A 13787-nucleotide genomic window follows, 5' to 3' on the forward strand; every position below is an offset into this window, starting at 1 on the left:
CTCAGTATTTCAAATAATCTACTTTCTACAGGAAATATTATCACATTAAAACAAAATCCAGAATATAGGAACATATATATTGTTTTAGCTGTCGATTCTCAGTATGTGTATGCCCTGGAGGCTTCATGTTCCCACATCACCGTGACTGGCTTCTAAACCATTTGTGATGTCACAATTCATGCTGGTAGGCCCCGCCTCTTAAAGCCAAGAGAAACTTTCCATTTCCGGCAGTAAACATGAGAACGGCCTTCTGGTGTGAAACATTCAACTGTAGGAACAAAAAGGAAAACACATTTTTCTCTTTAAGTCAAGGGCTTGAATACAACCGACACCGCTGGCTGATGACACACTTCCATCACACTGATGCCCTCAGCTCCACCTGGTGTGCGTTTGCCTCCACTGAGGGGTTGATGAGAGCAAAGAAGCTCGACGTATGTCTGATATTACAGGATAGAGCTTGTGCGAAAACTTCTCCACAAAACTTCCCTGAGAAACGTCTGATTTGTAGCTGAGATGATGAAGTCGACCGCATCGCTTGTGTCATCCAGCTCTTGCCTGATACCCCCCTCTGAGCCTGCATTGATATTTACACCACGATACAGTGCAGGTTCTCTCAGTGTGCCCACTCGAAAATGAGTTGTGAAGAAGTACAATATATCAGGACTGCCAAAGCCTGCCGCTATCCGAACACCCCGCTGATTTCCCAGATTATCAGGCTTCACACTGGCTCCTCAGTTGTGGTAATAAACATGTGTAACGGAGGTTTGTTGTTGGTGAGAAAAGGAGCAACAACAAAGTGAGTCCAACTTAGGTGATTTTTTTTTTTTTTGCAGTCTGAATTTTAGGATGTTATTTGTGAAACCAATTAGATCAGAAACCGGGAACAGTGAGGGTTTAGTTTTGGAAAGCAGATGTCTTTGCAGTCGGGTCATCGCTGGGTTTCCCTCAAACATCCAAAACAGATGGGTAAGCATGAAGTGGAGCCAGCGGGGAAGAATTTTACAAAATGTGGGTCTCGCACTCAAATACTTTAGCACATTTACAGTTGAGATGCGGTTACAAGGAACAAAACCTCGACGTGTTTCCACCCCAGCACCACGGGGACGGTGTTATCGTTTCCAATCATGTGGGCATCAGTTAGTCTAATTCAACGTAGAGAATACGTACGGCGTGGATCTTAAAGGCATGCCCTCGGCCTCATCAGACAATATGCCTCTGCAGCTCATTTTGGCTCCCCACAAATGCGCCTGTGATCCCAGCCATACACCACATACATCACATAGTGTGGATGTGAGGACGTAAAGTTCAAAGATCCGCAGTGGAGTCATGTTGAAGGCAGATGTTGCGCTATATATCAAGAGTTCCCCGCATTACGTTCCTCCTGGGTAAGATGATAAGATGATAAGGCCAGGGCCGTCCTGCATGGGCCGGGGGGGAGAGGTAATAATCGCAGCGTATAATTCAGGGTAATGAAGGCTCCGCCACTAGATCAGCCATAAAGAATGATAGGGGAGGCAGACGGGGAGCCGCTCACGCGTTTGACCTCCACTGGCATCCCTCCACCTCCTATAAATTTGCGCTGTGGTCTGACTCTAGGCGAAGGGGAAGACGGGGAGGAGGGAGACGGGAAGGAAGGAAGGAGATGGACAGATGTGGAAAAGGAGGAGATGAGAGACAGAGTTAAAGAAGCGTGTGATTTAGAGGTCAAATCACAGATCTTCGGAGAGATAAAACTGCACTTCTTGTGCTCTTCTCGGAGATCCCTGGACCCAGAGCGGTGCCTCCGTAACGCGTGAGAGGGGAGAACAGATGCAGAGAAGAAGCCTCTTTGTTTGATTTCCCTGAGATTGCGGCGCTGTGAGGCTCCTGTCAGCTGTGAGCGACGTATGAAAACATCACTAAAATAAACGGTGGCATCGATTACCATCAAAAGAGGAAATGTTGTGCCATCGCTCTCGCAAACCCTCTATGCCATTTAAGCGTTTCCCTCCCTTCGCCACTCTCCCTTTCCCGTTCATCGGTATGCAGGCGGTGTGGCGGTGTACTGTGGGCAGACCGGGCCGCGTTTGCTCTCCTCTACATGTCTGCTAAATGACAGTAATTATTTTCCTGGGCTGCAGGCGACTCATGCATGTTTTATTTCCACCTCCACCTCCCCCATCTGCCTGCATGGCGATGCATGGCACACACATTGGTGAGATGAAAGAAAAAAAAAAAGAATACAGCAAAGCATTTTATTTCCCTCCATACCTTTCCTATGGGTCCCCTCTGGCTTCTCCAGCCTCGGTTCCTTTACTGAGGGGCCCCGGTCTTTTATGGTACCAGAGGGGTTTTTTGCAGGGACTGACAGATGCTGTTAGGCCGGTCTCATGGTGGTCTAGACGCAGATAAAGGTACCTAATGGTGGTTTGGTTACGCCGGCTGCAGTTGTGAGCATTTTGCCACAAAATGGCCACCGTGTTTCACTTCAGCTCCAGGTGTCACTCGGCGTTGGGGGTGGGCACCCATCAGGGCGGTTTCCCTTCGTTTCAAACCCAACCTACAGCAACTCCTCCGCTCGGACAGAACGGTCAAGCGCAAACTAAAACTAAAGACACCGACCCCCGTCAGAACTCCAGGTTGCCTGATGAATGCATCCTATTAAATCTAGAGAAGGTTGTGTCTTTTTTTTCAACCCCCCCCCTTCATGGCACCATGTTGTGTGTCACGCCGTCCTGTGACATGCAGCTCGTTTGGTGCGACTCAGGGGATCTCTAATACCCCTGCAGCTTTCATAATGAACATGTGGCTTCACTCTCTTGGGCACAATTTAGCGTAATTCATAAGCAGAGGACGGGGCATTAGCCAGATGGTGCTGTGGGTGGCATCCTTTCTCTGGCCATCCATTAGAACTGAGTCGGTGACAAAATTCCAGTGTGTGGAGACAGACAAGGTATCTGCTTTCAACATCCATTCAATTGTTTATGTGTGTGTGTGTGTGTGTGTGTGTGTGTGTGAGAGAGAGAGGGTGAGGGTGAGTGGTGAGGGTGTTAAAAGTGGGTAACTGTGATCTGTGTGGTAAAGGTTTTCTCAGGGGACATGAGTAAAGTTAGAGAAGTTAAAGAAAAACAAAAAAACCCCAACACAAATAACATGTAGATGCGATGAACATTTTTTGAAATGTACGTGCCGTGGCCGAGTTAAGGAAAAACTGAAAATGATTCAGCATGCCTTAGGGACTCGAGAGTTGGGAGTTTGATGAAAACAATTTATACCAGATTTATTGAGGATTGAAATGATCTCAACACATTCCACTTAAATCAACTTAATTTGGGATCTTTTCATGTTATATTCATTGGGCCATGTACATCCAAAGCTGGTTATTAATGGTTGTTTGGAGGACACTTTAATACTCATGACAAGCAAACACTGAGGATGGGTCTGAGATTAGTTTAATAATTTCACAATGATATAAGTTGCATTTATCAGTATTTTCATAAGAAATGGGACAAATTAGTGTTTGTAATGTGAAGGGGTTGCTTGTAATGGTGAACCAGTAGATAATTATCCCCCGACTGCAAAGGGAAAGTAGGAGGGGCAGTATAAAGAGCGACAAGTCTGCATAGAGAAGAGGTCGGGAATGGATGGTTGGATTAGACAAGCACAGGAGGCCACTGGTTGCGTCCAGAGTGAAACCAGAAGTCAGTTGTGAGTTATTTCAATATTAGGTAACGTACGTACTGTATGTGTAACCCAAACCAAGATGTTTTCCTAGACCTAACCAAACTCCGAGTGTACAATTAAGGTCCAGCAGGCCTTCGACGGTCACGGTGTTTTGAAAATGGTGACCTGGTGTTGTGGGAGACACTGGCAATCGAAATATTCAGTGGTTGTGGTTTGAGGATGTGGTGGTATTGAAGTAGCGGAGCATTGTGGAGGGGCTGGGGTGTATAGTTTGACCATGTCCTGCATGTAGGATGGGTCTGAGCCATTCACATCCTGCTAGGCAACTACCAATGAATTGGAATTGAATTGGATTGGAGTGCTGTAGAGTGGATGGACAGAGCTAGTGATGGGCAAGGTGCAGCCAGATGATTCTCACAGACAAGAACTACAGGGAGCAGAAGGATAGTGAAGGTAGTTGCGGCCCAAAAACACAACTGCGGTAAAAGAATTACCACTCTCAACACAGGTTTGGACGCTGGAAAGCAACAAGTTCACCTGGTGTCCAAAAGTGGTTGCAGTGATTTCTTTGACACACTTCCAACCAAGGGGAAAATATCTGTGGAGAGTCAAGGTGACTTTCACTTACCTGGAAATCTTTTTGCTAAAGGACCCACAATTGTTTCTTTATGACTATAAACTATGATGTTTTACATCCAGGTATCCTTTCTTTCTTTCTTTCTTTCTTTCTTTCTGGTTTTCACAGGGCAGAGACAGTAACATGTTTGTGTTTGTCTTTGTAGACTTGACACTAAACAACTTGCGAATAGAAATGGCATCAAAAAGCGATGGGCTGATGAATAAAAAATCAAACGTTTATGTGAGCCGAAGATTTTTGAAGGCACCAATTATTTCAGTCTGCTCATGACTTGAGCGTGGTACCTACAAACACACACACACACACACACACACACACACACACACACACAAACATAGGAATGAACAGGAACACATATCAGTAACAGACTCAAACGTGTGTGTACACTCTCTCACACACACACACACACACACACACACACACACACACACACACATACATTCTGATCAGCAACTCAGCCTTGCGTGGCTCTCACTTCGTCAGTGGAGGTGTCAGGGTCCCCATGGCAACTGTATAATGGGGCAGGCCTAATTCAATCCCAGGGGCGAATGGTGGGTCTGGCGGAGCCGCAGAGGGAGAATTGGTCTGGGTCTGAAACCTACTCAAGTCAGAGCCGATGTGCTGGAGCCGCCGCATGCTCAGTCACCGAAGAGAAAACATTCTGTCTCCGCTCAAACCCAACTTTTCGCATCCACTCTTAATCTCTTCTCTTGGCATAAGTCCTCTCCTCTCTCTTCCTCCTTTTGACTTCGCCGTCTCTGATTATGCTCCCCCTCGAACCTCGCTCTCATTCATTCACCCACTTTTTTCAGTAACTATTTTCTCTCTTCATGACTGCACTTCCTTGCCTCTCTTTCTTCCTCCTCACTCCCCCCTTCCATCTCTCGCACTTTGGTCTCCATTCGATCAATACCTCATACACTCTCCCGTCTCTCTCTCTCTCCCTCCTCTCCCTCGCTCTCTCTCTCTGACATTCAGACTCAGGAACCTGATAGGATTTCATTAGTACCTCTGGATCTTGTTGTATTATTGTTATCCCTCCCTGAAGAAGACAGGGATTAGCGCTGGGGCTGGAGACAACTTAAAGTAATAAGCCCGGCGCCAACAGTCCACAATCGCACATACACAGATACGGCATACACACACACGCGCGCGCACACACACACACATACACCCACAAAAGGTGAGCGGGGAAGAGGAGATCCACATGCAAACAGGAGGAGGCAGCCAGCACACTATTCCCGTATTGTCATTACCGTACCAAACCAATCACACAGCTTCATACATGCAGCCCAGTGAGAGCGGGGCTCGCAGCTTGTTAGGGAGGGAACGGGGGGAGAATGATGCGTAACTCCTGTCACTGGTTCTGCATATAGAAAGGCCTGGGACTGGCCTGGGGCTATCAGTGTTTGCAGATGGGGGAGGGGAGGAAGGAAGTGGGTAGATTTGCATCCCTTTGACTCTATATCTCTAAGCACCAGAGGAAGAGGAAGAGGAAGAGGAAGAGCGAGAGGAGAGGCTGTGTGAAAAACACCAGAAATTATACTGCGAAAAAACTGTCGGTTGGTTGGTAGCTGTTGCTGATTGGTGCCGTCGAGCTCCACTCATGCAAGCATTTAATCCAATCTGATTTACATATTGTAGTGTTCGCCACAGTTGCACTTGACATAAAGTGTTTTCCACCGATACAAGCCCGGCCACACTCACGAGAGGAGGGCGAGAGAGAGAGAGAGAGAGAGAGAGAGAGAAGATGTAGAGCCGAGGCTGCACTGTTCACACAACCATGCACAGGCTCAGAGATTGGCCATTACATTGACTTGAATAGATTTCTTGTGTGCATGAATAGCCCAGTGAGAAGAAGAAGAAGAAGGAAAAAAAAAAAAAAGACTGTGTTTCCTCTCCATGGGTTCATATTGATATTCATAGTGGCTCTCCACACCGAGAGCACAAATGTCACTGAAAACGGCCTTGATATATGCTCTCATTCTCCCCTCTTCCTGTCGCTCCATCCCTCTTTCTCTCTGTCTCTCTTCCCCCTTCTTTGTTCCCGTTCGCCGGACGCTCGGTGCCTGCTGCTGCCGGAAAGGGGGGGGGGGCGGACTGGATGATGGAGCGAGTGGGGGACATCACGCTGTTACTCATTTAGGCTTTTAATCAACCGGCGATGGAATGTTAAAGCTATCTCTTCCCATGAAGCCTGCTAACCTTGACTATGGTGTTGTTTATTCCTGCAGTGCGGCCCCAGAGCCTGCGCGCGCTGCACACACTATTAAATGTCACATCACCTGGAATTTGGAAGCCCTGTTCGGTTCTGAGGGCTGTTCTGCGAGCACAAAGGAACGCAGGGATGGCGCAAAGTCATTTTCAGCCCAGATTTCACATCTACGGTGTCTGTTTCAGAGACAGTAACATTTCTGTCGGTCCTGCACTATGGATGGTTGAATTTAAAAGCGCTACAGGCGATGCGCCGTGTTACATGTGTGTTTTACGTCTATGAAACATATTACAAGAGGGAAAGGGGAGTCAAGTGGGTTTTTCCTCCATTTCTCAGCATCCATTGTGACATTATAAACACTGGCTGACAGATTTAGAATCTTTGGACAGGCATCCGGCACAGTGTTGGCAATAACAATGAGAGATGAAGTGAAAGTATTTTTGGGTGGGAGCAGTCTGGTCGCAGGTGTGTAAATCTCTGTGTATTTGTTAATTGTCCTTGGAAACCAGATGACAGCACTCTTGGCTCAGGTTTGTCGCTCACTCGGGCTAGGAAGTAGGCACAATATGGAGGTATAACCCGATGGCAGAGCAAAGGTTGGCAGTGCACATTCCTGCAACCATCAGTATGTTGAAACTTTATGTGTCCTTAGGATTAATTATACACTTTATGTTGTGAAAAACACTGCACTTATAGTCTGGTTAGGTGTGGGCAGTGTTGCAGTCAAGACCACCTAAACCAAGACCAAGTCATGACCAAGACCAGAGTGCATCGAGACAGAGACAATGCCAAGACTTTGAGGGGTTGAGAGCAAGATCAGTCAGGAGTGCTACAATCACAAGGTTTCCAAACTAACACCATATAAAAAAAAAAAAAGATAATGTTTTGGCTTACTGGATTCTGCTGCAGCGTCTCATCAGATATATCCACAAACATGGCTAGAAAATATCCAGAGGTCTCATTAAAAACATGGATCCATAAATAAGCTTTGTCTTTCCTCCTGCTGTTTGTCACACCATAAACCACGCAACCAGCAGTTGTTGATTGGTTCGACACCTATGTGTTCAACCACATGCGCATTGATGGAAGCCTGGCAAGATGCAATCAGGAGCAGATGTGATCTTGCGAATCCAGCTGCCTCGGAAGGTAAGGATGACATTTTTTTACCTTACGTTGAGATGCTGACATTCACACCAGAAGATCTTGAAATCTGAGCACTAACAACAGCCTATCTGGTCGAAGTCGTATTTGAAACGGAATAAAGAACCTTATCATGCGGGAGGCATGAGTGCAATTCAGCTAAAATGATATGCATAAAACAAACACCAGATGAGGCCCTGCAGAGTAGCTGCATATTTCATGGAAGAGCTTCCCCGATCTGGTGGTAGTTCAAATGACATTTGGCTGACTTGTTATACATAGCTCAATATCTTCCAATAGCTTACAATGATTACCGATATTGGAACCAATAAAACATTTGTGGGCCAGAAATTGTGAAAGAATAAAATTAAATGATGTGTGTAACTTTGTTCTAACATTTTATGTCCCTCCAAGGCTCGTTCCGCTCTGCCTGAAAACGGCGAGAATGTCAAAAGAGGCAAAAAAGATGGCACCACAGTGTGTGCTCAGGGTGTAAGTTATGGCCGTAACTTTCTCACTCTGTCAGGCGCTTTAACCGTCTGTCCTGGAGGACACATTAACTCAGTATCCTTAAATAAAGTCCTTTAAATAAAGCTGGGGGAGTTAAATAATGAGAAAGCTGCTCCCACTGTCCTTTCTGCTTTTAAATGAACCTCTGCCTTTCTTATTAATGTCCCCTTATCGCTCATCACGGCCACTGACCCACCGCTGTAACCCCTTTCCACTCAACCACATGAGAAGCTCCGGCAAGTGGTCGCCGCAGAAGTAATTGAGGGCAATTTTCAAATTAAAATTTAAACCCCTCGTCCATCTTCATGCGGTGGGAGGGAGCGGAGGAGAGGGGTTTCGGGGCTGATGACTTGATCAGCTTTTGCGAGCTGGGCAGGTACTCAGGCTGGGCGAGGTGGGATGATGAACGAGGGGCATTAATCTCTGTGACAGAGAGAGAGGAGTTAGCAGCGGTGATAGCAGCGCTAACGGCTTTAATTAGCATTTAATCAGACGCCTCGGGGCCGATGGAGGGGGAGAGAGGAGATCAAACTCCAACGGCCTTCTGTAAGAAGCAGAGGAAAGGAAGACAGTCCCCGCGGTAGCCGGGCTGATGCTGCAGGCTGTGTTGAAGAACACATGCCTATGATCCTTTTTTTTGTACTGCCGTAATGATAGCAAGCTCGATGCACCACAAAGGCCCTGAACCTTTCGCAGAAAGCTGTGGTGTTAAAGGAACATAGACGGCAGATACACGAAATGTTCAGGCTGTTCCTGGATAGTTCAACTCCACGGTTACTGGAAAGATCACTGGAAGGGTTGATTAAGGAATATTCAAAGAGGGAGTTCTATGCAGAGTTTAACCAAATCTTGAGAAAGAACACAATGCTAATTAATGTGTGTTGCAACTACTTATCACTGATATGTGATTATTAGCAGTTGGTTTGTCAAGATAGAAGATTTTCCAATCGGATGCCAGTAAAAAATCGTAGAAAATGATGCAAGATATAAGGTGTGCGGTAAACATACAGTATTTATAGTTTTTTAGAAACACACAAACTAGGTGTGACTCACAAACACCATTCTGATATAGCCATTGATATGTGGGCTCTAAAAGCATACTGGTGATGGTGACGTTGTCATCGATGTGCTGGAGAACCAGACTCAAGGAGCATTTGCTGTAGCTGAGGAAAAACCAACACTCAGCTTGAATTTTCTGTTGCATGCAATGTGCCACTTATAAAAGCTGATGGAGAGTGGAAGCTGTTGAATCAGGTCATTTTCGGTAAATGATTTGACGTTACTCTGACTCACTTTTTCTTTTTTCTTTTTACACAATACCAACCTACACAAGACCCACAGATGCCTACTGTAAGTTCAGAAAGATAAACTGCTGGCATCACCCACTTTCAAGTCAAAATAATAATAATAATAATAATAATAAAGAACAACTCTATAGATTTAACAGTGTAAGGATTGGTAGCTGTTGTAAGGGACGGTTTAGCAGCTCCTCTGGTTGAACATAAGACACTACACTTTTATTTTTTCTACATTTTTGCTTTTGCAGCATTCGCCCACCACTATAATCTATGTCTTACGCAGCACATTCAAAACTCAGAACCACTTTGCTTTCACTTTGACTTTAAGAATACGCTCCCTATAGGTGAAACTATAAAGAATAATAGATCTATAGTTCTACACGAAAATGTCAAGGCCTTGATGTGTTGTGAAGCCTTGGCGCAGTGAGGGTGTGTGTGTGTGTGTGTGTGTGTGATGGTGAATGCTCCAGATAGGAGTTTTGATGGTGACGGTGAGGAAGAGGGCTTTTGGCATGAAAGGGGGCCAGTGTGTGATCATGATGTCATTAGGAGTATACAGTGAGACAGACTGGAGGAGGCTGCTGTACCGCGCTACACCCAAGGGACGTCATTACCAACTGGAACTGAGCAGGGACCTGAGCACAGGTCAGACACACAGGAAGTGGTCTCGCATACACACACACACAGGAACAAGTGTACACTTACTTGCCTGGATATACACACACACACACACACACACAATTTCTCACAGGCATGCATCCATCACATAACGAATGGACAGCTCTGTCTGGCCTCTGACAGCAGACGGGCGCTTTTGTTGCTAAACCTGACGAATTCCTCAATATCTAAGTGGACACCTCTATGGACAAATGCGCCTCATTAATGAGCGCGCACAGATGGACAACACACACACACAAACACGGAGGTGCGGACTGAGAGCTCGTGCTGTGCTAAGTTGCGGTGTGTATACCGGTGTAGCCGTCTGCGCTTCATTACTGTTCACACACAGACAGTTGCAGTGTTTTTGTGTCAATGTTTAATGAGGGGCTGGGAGTCTGGGGACCTTACTGCTGTCAGGAGCTCCTGTAGTCTGGAGCTACCACCTGTTCCCATTCGCTCCCTAAAGGCCTTAACACACACACACACACACACACACACACACACGCACGAAGACAGACACAGAGGCATGCAAACAAGAAGGAACACACACAAAAAAAACATGTCTATACAAACACACACACACACCTGACAAACTACATACACTGATTTAGTCATCCTGTGGCACCACTGTCAGTGTTCGATGCATGTAAACAGGTTATTGTGGTTGGCTGAGCCTGGCTGCCTGACAGAAGCTACAAAGACCATGGGAATATCAATTGATACATTTCATATTCCTCGTCAGCTCGCCCGAGACGACAGCGTGAAAGCTGCTGCCAGCGAGAGTGATCCCTCCCTGCCTTTTTTTCCTGACACCGCCGTTTGATGGAGATCTGAACCGTCCTGACTGATCGGCGCTCACTGATACGCCGTCCAATGACATGAGCGTCTCCCAAGCTCGCAGACAGCGTCCCAAACACGATCCGCGACAGAGACGGAGGCGTGTTTCCTGTGTCGGGCCGAGAAGGAAAAAAAAGAAAAAAAAACCCCAAACTGACAGAAAAAGCAGAGGACGTGGATATACATTTCAAAAAACTAACTTTTATTAAAACAAAAAAACAAAAAAACAAAAAAATCAATTATTGACTCATTAACAAGATTATAAAACAGTGATTTAGTTACATAAATAAATTGATATCGGTGTATCAAATCTTAATTTCATAAGCATGTATACATGGGTCATTGTAATAAATAAAATGGGAGAGCAGAAGATTCCTACACAAACAAAAAGAAAACAAAAGAAATAAAAACAAAACAGCTAGAAAGACTCAGAGGAAATTGTTTCTGAAGAGAACAAGAGACACTGGACAACGTATTTTTTTTCACCAAACACACGTGAGGAATTGCTTTGTTAAAGCATGAGTTACACAGCCATTCACTTACTAATTAAGGACACTAAAGCTGGGACCAAGGTGGGTTGTCTCTCACCTCTTAGAACGCGTTTGGTTGTTAGATAGATCTCCTGTTTGGTTACTTTAAAGCGTTAAGACAAGGCAAGAGAAAAGGCTGCTTTTATCTTTAATAAAACGAACACAAGATAGAAAAAGGATGCACGGAGAGAACGGAAAAAAGTCGGACATGTAAAAAAAGAAAAAGGCAAGTGATGATAGGACAGCTGAACATTGCGGAGGAGACACTGGAAGTTCTGTGGCGAATAAAAGGGAGCCTCATTTTTTAATCTCAATGTGAGTCTTGATGAGTTGCACAATTATGAAAGTTACCGTGACAAAAGTTACGTTACTGCAAAAAAAAACAAAAAACAAAATGAGGCAGACTTCAGCCAAAAGATGTCCTTAAATGCATGTAAGGCTGGACACAAAATACATGATTTTTTTAAACCAGATTTGTCCCCAATTAGCTCCGGTATAAAGCACATTATAGTTATTTTTCCCCGCAGGATCCTACGAGGGAACTAGGCTAGTGCAACAGCTGACATGCATAATTAAGTACTTTAAGAAATCCTGTATTGTGTTTTTTTCAAACATTTATTGACCAGTTGCCTGAAGTAGTCTGCCTCCATCCCCCTCTTATGCTGTAGTCAGCAGGAATGAAGAAAAAAAAAAAAAAAAAAAAAAATTCCCATCACAATTGACCCATTTTCTGACCCGATCCAGCGTCTCGAGAATGAACACATTGACGGCCTTGTGCGTCCAGAAAAAAAAAAAAAAAGCCATCGACAAAGGTCAGTCTAGTCCTTCTGATATGTTCTGTTTTCAACAAAAAGGAAGAAGAAGAAAAAAAAAACTCTGAAGACAAAAGAGAGAAGGAGAGCAAAGAGAAGAAAGAGCAAACTACAGCGGCTTCAAGTATTTCACATTACATAGAATACTCTGTATAAATTAGTTAACATATACTTTCAGATCCTCCATATTCAGACATATACTATGGCATATATACAGAGTACAATAAATGCTCGCTCATGTCGTGTGTTGTGTTTTTGTATTTTTTTTTCTCTTCCTGTCGTCAGTCGTTCATTTGTTCCGCCTTTTCTTTCTTTTTTTTGTTCCTGTGTTTGTGAAATCCCTGAGAACGTTCTGGTTGACAATTACTGAAGGTTCCACACAATGAACTATAACAGTAGAAAGTCTAATTTCTATGATTCACATGCACAGAGGGAAATGACACTGGCCTAGTCTGAAAAATACCGTACAATGGTGGCTGTAGAGATGAGAAGGGGGGGTGACTGACATACTGACTGCACCTTCCGAAAGTGTGTGTTCGGGGGCCAATTTCAGGTGTGTGTGTGTGTGCGTGTGTGAGTACCGATGCCAGGGCAGTGACGTACAGCAGAGCCGAGCGCAGAAACACCTCAGCAGGAATCTGACTCCACATCTCCTCATAAACCTTGGTCTCGCTGTTTAATTAACACTGGCGGCTAACGTAGATGATAAAATATCACGATAGCCAAGTTGAAAAAAAAAAAAAAAGGAAGAAAAAAAAATGGGAGCAGGTTCAATACCGTTATCATGAGGTAGTCGTCTCCCTCCGGGTATCTACTTCAACTAGAAAAAAAAAAAAAGCTCAACAGTTATTTAGTTCAAAATCACAGCTGTACTACATTACATTAATGAAACAATAATACTCATTATCTTTGTCTAATGTGCCATCACCGGAGCGCCTGCACACTGTCCTCTTGTCTACGAACAGGTACTTATTACGGAGGTGGGGGGAGATTACAACGATAACAACAACACGAGTTTAGCTAAGAGCATTGTTGTGTGTAATGACGCTAATGCCTGGGACCCAGAGAAAACTAATGGCTGCTCAAGTGCTGCTGCTGCTGCTGCTGCTACTGCTGTGTCTAAAAGAAATGCTGATGGCGGCTTTCTGTCAGTGCTAACCCAAGCTGTGCCGAGCCGAGCTAAGCTGTGCAGTGCTGCCCAGCGCCCGCCGGTGAGGGCCTGGGCAGAGGGAGGTGCTCTGTGTGGTTTTAAAGCCTTAGTTTCTCTTTGAGGATGCCGAGACGTTGTTTTTTTTTTTTTTTTCTTTCTTTTTTTTTTTCTTTCTTCTTGTTGTGTTTCTGTTTTTACACGAGCGCTATTGTAGAAGGGGCTTCAGCCACTTGACAACATGTAACCCAATATACACTGAAAAAGGGAAAAAAAAAAAAAGATGCTTTTAAATCATAAGAATAAAAACGGGAACCAAAAAAAACAACAACAAAAAA

At 44.8% G+C, this 13787-nt stretch overlaps 1 long non-coding RNA gene across 1 annotated transcript; it reads left to right on the forward strand.

Moving 5' to 3' along the window:
- The first annotated feature begins 9817 nt into the window (after positions 1-9817).
- Positions 9818-12289, forward strand: LOC119019969. The gene is made up of 2 exons (XR_005075201.1): positions 9818-10108; positions 10866-12289. It is a non-coding gene; the product is annotated as an uncharacterized LOC119019969 (long non-coding RNA).
- The last annotated feature ends 1498 nt before the right edge of the window (positions 12290-13787 follow it).

Source organism: Acanthopagrus latus, chromosome 5, assembly GCF_904848185.1.
Source record: "Acanthopagrus latus isolate v.2019 chromosome 5, fAcaLat1.1, whole genome shotgun sequence".
NCBI lineage: Eukaryota > Metazoa > Chordata > Actinopteri > Spariformes > Sparidae > Acanthopagrus > Acanthopagrus latus.